Raw genomic sequence first — 11,273 nt, forward strand, 5'->3', positions numbered from 1 at the left:
GAAATCAACACAGATCACAGACAGCAGTTCAGTGAGATCATTAAAAAAGTCTGTGCAGTATTTGGGAGGCCTGTAAACATTAAGAAACACAACTTTGGATGGGGCCTTCAGCTGTAAAGCCACATATTCAAAAGACTGAAAACTTCCAGGAGATAGCTGCTTACATTGAAATGATTCATTAAATAAGACAGCAACCCCTCCTCCTCTCCTGCTCACCCTGGCCTCACTGATAAAACTGTAGTTAGGAGGGGTCGACTCGATGAGAACAGCTCCACTGTTAGTTTGGTCCAACCAAGTTTCAGTTAAAAACATAAAATCAAGGCTGTGCTCAGTGATTAGATCATTAATTAAGAATGTTTTCCCAGCTAAAGATCTAATGTTTAATAAAGCCAACTTAAGTGTTTTAGAGGTATTATTTGCCCCCTCGTGTTTGGGAGCAGTCTGTGGCACACAAGGTATGTTTACTATATTTAAAGATCTTTTAGAGTGCAGCTCTCTGTGTTTTGACCAGGCCACATGTCTCCTTCTGTCACCTAAAAGTACAGAAATTTTAAAACCTTCTAGTAAACAGGGTCCCAGCTTCTCCTGGGAAAAGTCACCACTGCCATAATCCTCACAGCCCGGACCATCCACACATCACACATCAGACTGCGGAGACAGAGCATGAAGGTGGTAAGGAGGAACTAAGGGGGGCGAGGCTGGGCAATGTGACTTCGATTGCTCTGTTGAGGGCGGGGCTCGAAGGCGAACCTTTGGCTGCTCTGGTGGGGGTTTATGGGGGACAAAAAGGGATTGGGCCGGGGGTAGATCTGAGCCCAGCATTGACCCGCTCCATCATCTCCTCAGTGAATTTCAGGTGTGGGGAGGAGGGAGAAAGGGAGGGGGAGGAGGGTGATGGCCTGTCAGGGGTTTGGGGGACTGGGGAAGGTCGTCCTCCCTGGTCCTGGTCGTTGGTGTTGTTGAGAGAGTTGGAGGCAAGTAGGGACCCCTCTTCTTGCCTCAGACATCTCTCCTTTCTGAGGCTCTTCCCGGGTGGGGGCAGATGGAGCTCCTCCTCAAGGTTTCTGCTGGGCTTTGTCTGTTCTCGGAGTACTGTTTGTTCCTCTTTATGAGATAACTCCTCGTTTATCTCAGCCTTGGCACCAAGCACAGATGGATGACGTATGGAATAAAACAAGTTGGAGGTGAACAGTTTCACCCCTGACTTGTTAAAATTAAATCCATTTGCTTTAAACAGATGCCTGCGTTCCCAAAAAATATTAAAGTTGTTGATAAAATGCACTGAGTGGTCAGTACATGCTGATATAAGCCATTTATTCAGTGCAAACAATCTGCTGAATCTCTCGTCTCCTCCTCTGACGGGCGGTACAGGTCCACTGATGAATACAGCTGCATTCAGAGAGTTTACAGTATTTAATAATCCAGTAAAGTCCCGTTTCAGAACCTCCGACTGTTGTTTGGACACATCGTTTGACCCTGTATGCAGAACAATGTTTGTCACGGTTGGATATTCATCTGCAATCTGAAGAATTCTCTCCTTTAGGTTGTTGACCATATCCTTAGGAAAGCAGAGGACTTTAGTGTTCTTACCGCACATCCTTTGTACATCCTTTACGGCAGAGTCACCCAAAATCAGAGTTTCAGGCCTAGCCTGTAGCTTTCCCTGTGGCCTTTTACTTTTCAACAGATTTTCAGACCTTACTTCGCTACTTTTAGATGGATGGTTGTCCGATATAGATCCAGGGTCCTTTGATAGTGGAGCAAATCTGTTCTGCAGTTTCACATTCAGTTGTTTTGGAGGTTTGTTGTTAACCTTCCTATTCACGGTTGTCCAGTCCTGTTTCCTCCCGTATACAGGGGTAGAAGAGCTTCTCTGCCTCGTAGGAAGTGAAGGCCAGTCGGTTTCAGAGATTTCAGCTCGCTGTGCTCTGCCTGTGATACGTCCTCCCCCTTCCAAGAGACATGATTTAAGTCTTGGTTTTGCACCAGGACAGTCCAAGGGGGGATTATCGCTTGAGGATTTATAATAATGCACAGAGTCTACTTTCTTGGTCATATTATCTATGCTCCTTAGCTGTGTATTAGCTTGCTCATCACCATTGCTTTGAATCAAAGGCAGGGTTGTTTCATTTCCACACAGTCCATTTACCTCCACGTTTACTTCTAAGCGTTGAATTTTTGTCTCCAGTACTGCAATCTTCTGCAGGAGGCTGTGGTAGTCATCTGTGGAGAGGGAAGGCATCTTGTTGCTAGTTAGCCTAGCGGTTAGCACCTTTCCAGGCTATTGAGGCTGTTCGGTGTCCAGACGCTGTAATCAGGCTTCAGCTGTGTCTAGGCCACAGACACATGGAGCGCTGAGGATAAGGTAACTAGAAATGTTGCTGTTTCTGTTAAGAACACTTTAGTCCTAATGATCTATAAGTGTCCAGAAGCTCTCGCAGGTAAACTCATACAGAAAAAAGGGAAAAAATCAGCATAAAAATCAATAAAAATCAATAAAAGAAGCAAAGCATTTTGAAGAGCAAAGAGAGGAAGCGTCCACACTCAGAAGTGACCGCAGAGACAAACAGAGACTCAGACTTCTGACATGAACCACAGCTGTGAGACCATCAGACTGTCACAAATACTGACAGACTGAAAGATTTCGCTCAGAGCGCTGTGGTCTGCTAACATTATCACAGCACACTGAGATAATCAACCACTGTTAGGCCTTCTTATTAAAGTCTGTAAAGAAACAAATTATCAGGGCTGAATTTCAAACACTTGATTATTCATTATCTTCAACCATGCGCATGTCTTTGAGGATGTGCTCCATGTCTGAGTCACTGATGAGCTCCTTTATTTTCCTTGCTTTAAAGTCACAGGGCCCCCCCATCTCCCAGCAGGGGGCTGACAGGGCCAGTAGACACCTGAGCACCCAGCCCCAAACACCAAGAACCACCAATCTAAGTTGCCCAATAATCAAACTGAAGGTTACATTTCAGACACCATGGCTGTACCAGTGTCTTCATCCTTCGTGGTCTACGTGGGTCATGTCCTCGGAAGAATGAGAAGATCGGAAATGGGTGGGTATGAACATTAAACTTGTTGCTGCCTTTCATAGTGTGTAACTTGAAGGCCCCGAGTACTTTCTCCCACACTGAAAACACTGGAATGATATTATTATTTGAACATTACCTAATAAGACTGATTCAGGACAGATAATTAGTTATTTTAAACTTTCCTAGCAGTTGTGAGATTATTCTGTTATCATATGTTACCTTATATCTGTAATCAAAGTAGTTGAATTATGATACTGCTGTAGATCATATTATACCCCTTAATATAGAGTGCGTGATCAGTATGTAGTTTTAGTTTGCATTATACTTCTGACTTAAAAGAGTGTGAAAATCATTAGATCTATTGGATTGACCTGCATTACTCGACACTGTTGAATGTGTTACACTGTTTCTTGACATTTCATACTGCTGAATCATGAAGAGAATGTTGGGTGCAGAAGACCTTGTGCCGATAATAGAAGAGACAGACCACATTCCATACCCCCACCTTTACAGAGAGCAGAAAGACAGGGAGCCGAGGTCATAACTTAGGCGCCGTAAGAGAGAAAGAATGTGAATGTTTAGGCTTTTACGACTAGGTGGGGGCTACTAGAGGCTATAAAAGGCTGAGTAACCCGTCACCATTTTGAGACTTGCGGTGACCCTCTGCTGGCAGGTCTCCCCATCATGATGGTTCTTATGCTCTTAAGTGTTGAATTATATGGAAATAAAATATTGTTGATTGAGCATTTATACACCGAGTATTGTCCTTCCTTCAGCCCAAAGATTAAAAGAATTGGGAGATTTTAACACAGTCCTTCACAAACAGGGAACAGTCTGTCTATTCTCTCCATCTGTCAGCTGCTGCTGGCTCTTCCTCCTTCTCTTCCTCACACACTGCTGAGTTTGTCCTGGTGGATCATCAGGGGTGCAAAGCCTCACAGATGATGTGCAGCAGTGGGTCCCTCAGTCTGTCCTCACTCTGGACACTTGCAGTCGTCACACATGGAAATCAAATGTGTGATAAGCTGCAGGATTCAAACACAAGTGTAACTTATAAATACATGTTCATACTTTTATTACACATTCAGAGAGAAAGAAACAGAGAGAGAGTGCAGGACAGACAGACAGGTGACAGTCTCAGGTGTACACACTGCTACAAAACAGCACAAGAGAAGGAGGATTTAGTGTTCGCCTAAGGAGCTTGGAAAGAAAAGCATTTGGACTTCTTTAAGTTGTTTGAAGACATTTCACCTCTCATCAGAGAAGCTTCTTCAGTTCTAAGGGTCAAATGGTGGAGAGTCCCAGATTTAAACCCTGTAGTGAGTGTCCCCCGAGTGGGACAATGGACTCCCTCTACCTAATCACATGACCCAAGGTGTGAAAATGGCAAGGGTTTCAGGTGAGCTCATTGTGAAACCTGGCCCCACCCTATCATGTGATTTCCTGAGGTCAGATGGCCCAGGATGTAAGTGGGCGTTAAGGCGTCTGGGGAGGGATCTCAAAACTGGATTATAGATGGCAGACAGTTGGTGTGGTAAACCACCGCCTCTGTTCAAAGATGGTCGCTCACAGTGGACGTAAATGGCTTCTTTCACTCCTCTTTCAAACCATCTGTCCTCTCTGTCCAAAATGTGAACATTGGCATCCTCGAAAGAGTGACCTTTGACCTTTAGATGCAGAAGGATCGCTCAGTCTTGTCCCGTGGAGGTGGCTCTTCTATGTTGTGCCATGCGCTTGTGGCTGTTTGGTCTCTCCAATGTAGAGGTCTGGGCATTCCTCCCTACACTGTACGGCATACACCACATTGTTAAGTTTGATGGAGCTTCTCGGATGAGAGGTGAAACGTCTTCAAGCAACTTAAAGATGCTTTTCTTTCCAAGCTTCTTAGACTACGATGACCTGGATGACTGAGAAATCTTCACAGACATTGTGTTTGTGTTATTACGAGTGCTAAACAAGAAGAGTTCCCAGATGTTACAGTGGACACATGTGTGACTCCTGTGATTAAAGCATCTTTCTTTCAGCTTAACGAGTGAACCGTCAGCTCGTTCAAACACACGTTAAAGTCCGTTTGGCTCGACACCACCGAACAGAGGCAGCAATATAACATAGCTAACATTAACAGTGCAGTGAATCCTGCTTGTGCCGTCATATTCAGGACTGCAAACCGAGCAGCATCACTGACTTTCAGCTTCTTGTGTTTGTGGATATATGACTAACTTTAATCCTTTAAAGCCGGTCGGAGCGAGGACGCTCCATTTTGCGTAACTATTTTTAAATCCCGGTAGCACTGCAACCACGTAAGCTAGCGCAATAATTTTTTTTGCATATGAAACCGGAGGAGCTGTACTTACATCTTATGCCATCAGGCTGTCCTAGGTCACAGTTTCCTTCCACATATAGCTTTGCAAAAATTGCATAAAAAGCACTTGCAGCAACAAAAACATAATATTCCAGAAACACGCTTTGCCGATCCGATCAGCTGTTCATAACACTTCCTACGTCCATCAGCGCGAACTATCGCATGTCCGCCATGCCCGAAACCGGAAGTGACGTCATTTTGCGGAAATGTAGTTTTTTACCATCGGCGCCTCATGAGCCTATACTTGTGTTTTTGAAAGTTATGTTTGAGTTTATGACTTTGTGTGTCGTTTCTAGGATGCTTAGGACTCATATTGCACTGCTGGAAATAGTTTATTTTGATGCATATGCTGTTATTTTGCAAATTTACATTGTAATATTTATTTTCGTTTTCCTGCAGTATATAAAAATTGGTGTATTTCAAAAACAAAACTATGAAGACAATTAAAATTAATTTCCTTTGGTGGGAAACTAGTTTGTACGACTTTTTTGTATTTACAGTTTTGAGGGATAAGCCTATTAAATTTCCCTAACTAGAAATATACAGGGAGTGCAGAATTATTAGGCAAATGAGTATTTTGTCCACATCATCCTCTTCATGCATGTTGTCTTACTCCAAGCTGTATAGGCTCGAAAGGCCACTACCAATTAAACATATTAGGTGATGTGCATCTCTGTAATGAGAAGGGGTGTGGTCTAATGACATCAACACCCTATATCAGGTGTGCATAATTATTAGGCAACTTCCTTTCCTTTGGCAAAATGGGTCAAAAGAAGGACTTGACAGGCTCAGAAAAGTCAAAAATAGTGAGATATCTTGCAGAGGGATGCAGCAGTCTTAAAATTGCAAAGCTTCTGAAGCGTGATCGTCGAACAATCAAGCGTTTCATTCAAAATAGTCAACAGGGTCGCAAGAAGCGTGTGGAAAAACCAAGGCGCAAAATAACTGCCCATGAACTGAGAAAAGTCAAGCGTGCAGCTGCCAAGATGCCACTTGCCACCAGTTTGGCCATATTTCAGAGCTGCAACATCACTGGAGTGCCCAAAAGCACAAGGTGTGCAATACTCAGAGACATGGCCAAGGTAAGAAAGGCTGAAAGACGACCACCACTGAACAAGACACACAAGCTGAAACGTCAAGACTGGGCCAAGAAATATCTCAAGACTGATTTTTCTAAGGTTTTATGGACTGATGAAATGAGAGTGAGTCTTGATGGGCCAGATGGATGGGCCCGTGGCTGGATTGGTAAAGGGCAGAGAGCTCCAGTCCCACTCAGACGCCAGCAAGGTGGAGGTGGAGTACTGGTTTGGGCTGGTATCATCAAAGATGAGCTTGTGGGGCCTTTTCGGGTTGAGGATGGAGTCAAGCTCAACTCCCAGTCCTACTGCCAGTTTCTGGAAGACACCTTCTTCAAGCAGTGGTACAGGAAGAAGTCTGCATCCTTCAAGAAAAACATGATTTTCATGCAGGACAATGCTCCATCACACGCGTCCAAGTACTCCACAGCGTGGCTGGCAAGAAAGGGTATAAAAGAAGAAAAACTAATGACATGGCCTCCTTGTTCACCTGATCTGAACCCCATTGAGAACCTGTGGTCCATCATCAAATGTGAGATTTACAAGGAGGGAAAACGGTACACCTCTCTGAACAGTGTCTGGGAGGCTGTGGTTGCTGCTGCTCGCAATGTTGATGGTGAACAGATCAAAACACTGACAGAATCCATGGATGGCAGGCTTTTGAGTGTCCTTGCAAAGAAAGGTGGCTATATTGGTCGCTGATTTGTTTTTGTTTTGGTTTTGAATGTCAGAAATGTATATTTGTGAATGTGGAGATGTTATATTGGTTTCACTGGTAAAAATAAATAAATTGAAATGGGTATATATTTGTTTTTTGTTAAGTTGCCTAATAATTATGCACAGTAATAGTCACCTGCACACACAGATATCCCCCTAAAATAGCTCAAATTAAAAACAAACTAAAAACTACTTCCAAAAACATTCAGCTTTGATATTAATGAGTTTTTTGGGTTCATTGAGAACATGGTTGTTGTTCAATAATAAAATTATTCCTCAAAAATACAACTTGCCTAATAATTCTGCACTCCCTGTATCTTAAAAAAGACAAAAACGATTTTCAATTTATTTTTAGTTTATTGCACTTTTTTGTAAGTGATGTAAATACTATGCACTTAATGCATACATGTTATTAAAATTTGGGCTATAATGGTTGTATTGATGTATATCAACTGGAAATGCTCCCAAAAATGGCACTACAGCATGTAAAAATGTAATATAAGCTCTGGCGGACTTAGTTCTATGGTTCTATGGTTCTATCTTAAAGGGTTAATAAAAACATTCCTGCTCTGAACTGGAAGAAAAAACCCTGAGAAGAAGCTCACATCAAGACAATAGCTCCTCGGTTCACAGTAGCATTGCTCACCTAACATGCTAACAGCACATATGAGTTACTCACCCCCTCCCTTGCTGTGCTAAATCATAGCATAAGCAAATCACTCAGGACTCACTCACCCCCTCCCTCCTGGATCACAGCTTCTTCTTCTTGGTTGGCAACCAATGTTAAGGCACTTTACCGCCCCCCTGTCTCACAGCTCAGTGGACATTTAGATGAGAAAATATATATTTGACACACTTAAGGAAAATACCAATAAAATAAAAATAAAAATAAATAAATGATCCTTTTAGATTTTTTTTGCTCTTTTTTTGCTCTAAAGAAAATAGTTGTTTTCTTTTACAATCATTCATCTTTGCAGTAGGATTTACATTAAAAGAGAAACAAATTAAGTTTGAGTGAAAATGTACATTTTTGCACTCTCTGGTCAACTGACTCAGTGACTCAAATGACTCAAGAAAACCGATTCACTTTGGTGAGTGACTCATTAAAACTCGATTCAGTAAAAAGAATCGAATTTACCATCACTACTCACAACAGACACTGATTCAATGACCTAGTCATACTTGTATACACGGTAAGGTATTGTACTTTCCATGGAATCATTTTATATCTTTTACAATTCAAATATTGTAGACATCTTTAAAATATATGACATTAAGTGAAAATTAAAATGAAAAGTATTGTGAATGTGATATTATTACACAACATTATTATACCTATTTCATGTCCACAAAGTAGTATTTGTGGACACAATTAATTAATTTTTTGGACCATGTCATCAGAGGGGCTCCGAAGGCTTTCACCTAGTGTCTGTGAATAAACTGTTGACTTTATTCTAACAAGCTGGTCTGTGTTACTTTATTTGAGGTTATGAATGTTATCTGACTGGAGGGATAACTCACAGACACGCGAGACAGCGTTACTCCGCTGAGCGTCCTTTAGTATTTTTTCATCCCCTCCCTCACAACAACCCAGCACAAACATTCCTACCTGTTAACATTTACCTGATACTACAGCCTGTACCTGAGTCGGTTCGGTCCCTTTATTAGCTGGGTGGTCCCATACCAGAATATGGAGGATGGTGCAGGTTTGAGTACTTACTAGAGATGGACCGATCGGATATTACATATCGGTATCGGTACGATACTGACCTAAATTACTGGATCGGATATCGGAGAGAAATAAAAAATGTAATCCAATCCATTAAGTATCACGAAAACACCTCATAAAACTTGCGTAAAACACGGCGAAATTCAGCTCATAACCTTAGCACCTCAGAGCAGTGTGCATCACATGATAGAGCGACTGTGAGAGCATTTGGAGCCTCGCTACCAAACCAGCATTTCATCTCCGAGGAAGTTATCTCAGAGAAGATTATCTCTGAATGTTTGTAAAGCATTCCCACGTTAAGCTTAACAACTGATATAAAGAGCGACTGCCTCTCTCCCTCGCTCTCCTGCTGCTACTTCAATCATGAAACTAATCAATGATCAGCTGATCAGCTTTTCTGTCGCGACTCCGTCTCTCTTGTGTGTTTTTGGTCAACTTTGCGCCAGAAAGAGGAAACCAGCGGCTGAACAACAGCAGCACGTTTAAGCTTGATAAGCTGTTGTTAGAATTTATTTAATATTACTTTCTACACCAGGATCCTTTTCTACGTAGCTGACAGCTGGTAACTGTGCAGGGGCGGATCTAGCAAAGTTTAGCCAGGGGGGCCGATAGGGCATGAACAGGGAAAAGGGGGCACAAAGACATACCTATCTTTCTTATTCTCATTTAAAATATGTAGCTTTTAATAAATAATTATCTGAATCTTACACCCAAAGTTTTAATTTGATGTAAAATGTATAGAAGTCCATTACTGTATATAGTAACTGTTAAGTCTAATATACCCTAGTAAGCTATAGTACTTTTTCCTTTGGGAAGATACCATTTGTGAATTCTGCAATTCTGTTGAAGAAAGATGTTGATTCTATTTAATTATTCTTGAAAAATAATTTATTTCTGTGCATTTTTTTTCACACTGCATGAAATTAAAGTTGATTACGTCGATTAAGCATCACGAAGCAGAGGGTGGGGGGTGGTTCCCTTTTTTTTTGCTGGGAGTTTGCAACCCTATTAGTTAGGTTGCTTAATATTTCTGCTAAGTACGCTTTAAAATACCAGAATATGGAGGATGGTGCAGGTTTATGTTTATTAGATTGGTCAGTATCGCTCAGTATCGCTGAACTAAAAAATAGTTTTTGCATACAGGTATAACAGAATCACTTTAGTGTTTCTTTGTTTTTTGAGTATGAACTTATACAAACAGCAGCAAGATATTAAAAAAAACTGTTTTATTGATTAAAAAATACACTATTGGATTCATATCGGTATCGGCAGATATCCAAATTTATGATATCGGTGTCGGACATAAAAAAGTGGTATTGTGTACTTACACATACTAATGTTACTGGAGAAATGAGAAACACATCATTACATTATGAACATGTTTGAATTAAGTCATCTCCATTTTGTGAACACTTTGGAATACATTTAATGAAGCAGTTCATAAACAACCCCTAATTTTTATAAAGTGCCATGTATTTAAAGAACCAAGATTTATGCGAACTTTTATTTGCAACGTTTTAAAAAACGAGCATTACATTCAAACCAGGGCAGATTCAAAAACCAGAAAGCTGGGAAGAGTTGTTATTTCTCCCTCTGTTGTGGTCTCTCATTTGTTAATGTAGACATATTAATGACATCATTGTTTATTGTGTTTGTTAATAAAGAGAATAAAACAGCAGCTTGGTGCTGGGAAACGCCCCCTGTCAGTGTTTCCTGTCCAACAGGGAGGAGACTTTCTGCGCCTCCTTCAGCAGAGTAACGGATCTGTGTGGGAGCTGTCGGTGGTTCGGTGAGGATCAGCTGTAACGGGACGGTTTAAAGATGATGTTGAGGTTTCTGCTCCTCGTTTTCGGTAAGAAGGCCTCTCTGGTCCTCTGAGCGTCCACTATGGACCTGAATGTGACTGTGTGTTGTGGAATAAGGAATATTTTACTGCTACTTATACTTATTATTGGCATTATCATTGTATTAATGAACATTGCATTAAACCACATAACAAGCATTTGTAATAATACATATAATCAAGAAGCAGGCTTGAGCAAAGGCCTGAATGTATTCAGCAACCTGCTGCACTAGAGCTTGCTTTCCAACAGGTGACAGAAGAAGTTGTCCAGTCCATGGGGACCTCAAAGGCCTGAGATCATCACCATATTTGAAAGAGGATGCCAGAAAGGGGAACTTCTGTGTCTGCATTTATTTCTTAGAATAGATCATTGTCTGTACAAGGGGCAAACAATGTTCTTAAGATGCAAATTATGTGCTTGTAAACGCAAGAGGGGGCGTTATAATACCCTGATGTTATAAAAGCAATCTGAAGTGTATTTTTGGGTGGGGATTTACAACTGATG

This window comes from Oreochromis niloticus, linkage group LG3, assembly GCF_001858045.2.
Source record: "Oreochromis niloticus isolate F11D_XX linkage group LG3, O_niloticus_UMD_NMBU, whole genome shotgun sequence".
NCBI lineage: Eukaryota > Metazoa > Chordata > Actinopteri > Cichliformes > Cichlidae > Oreochromis > Oreochromis niloticus.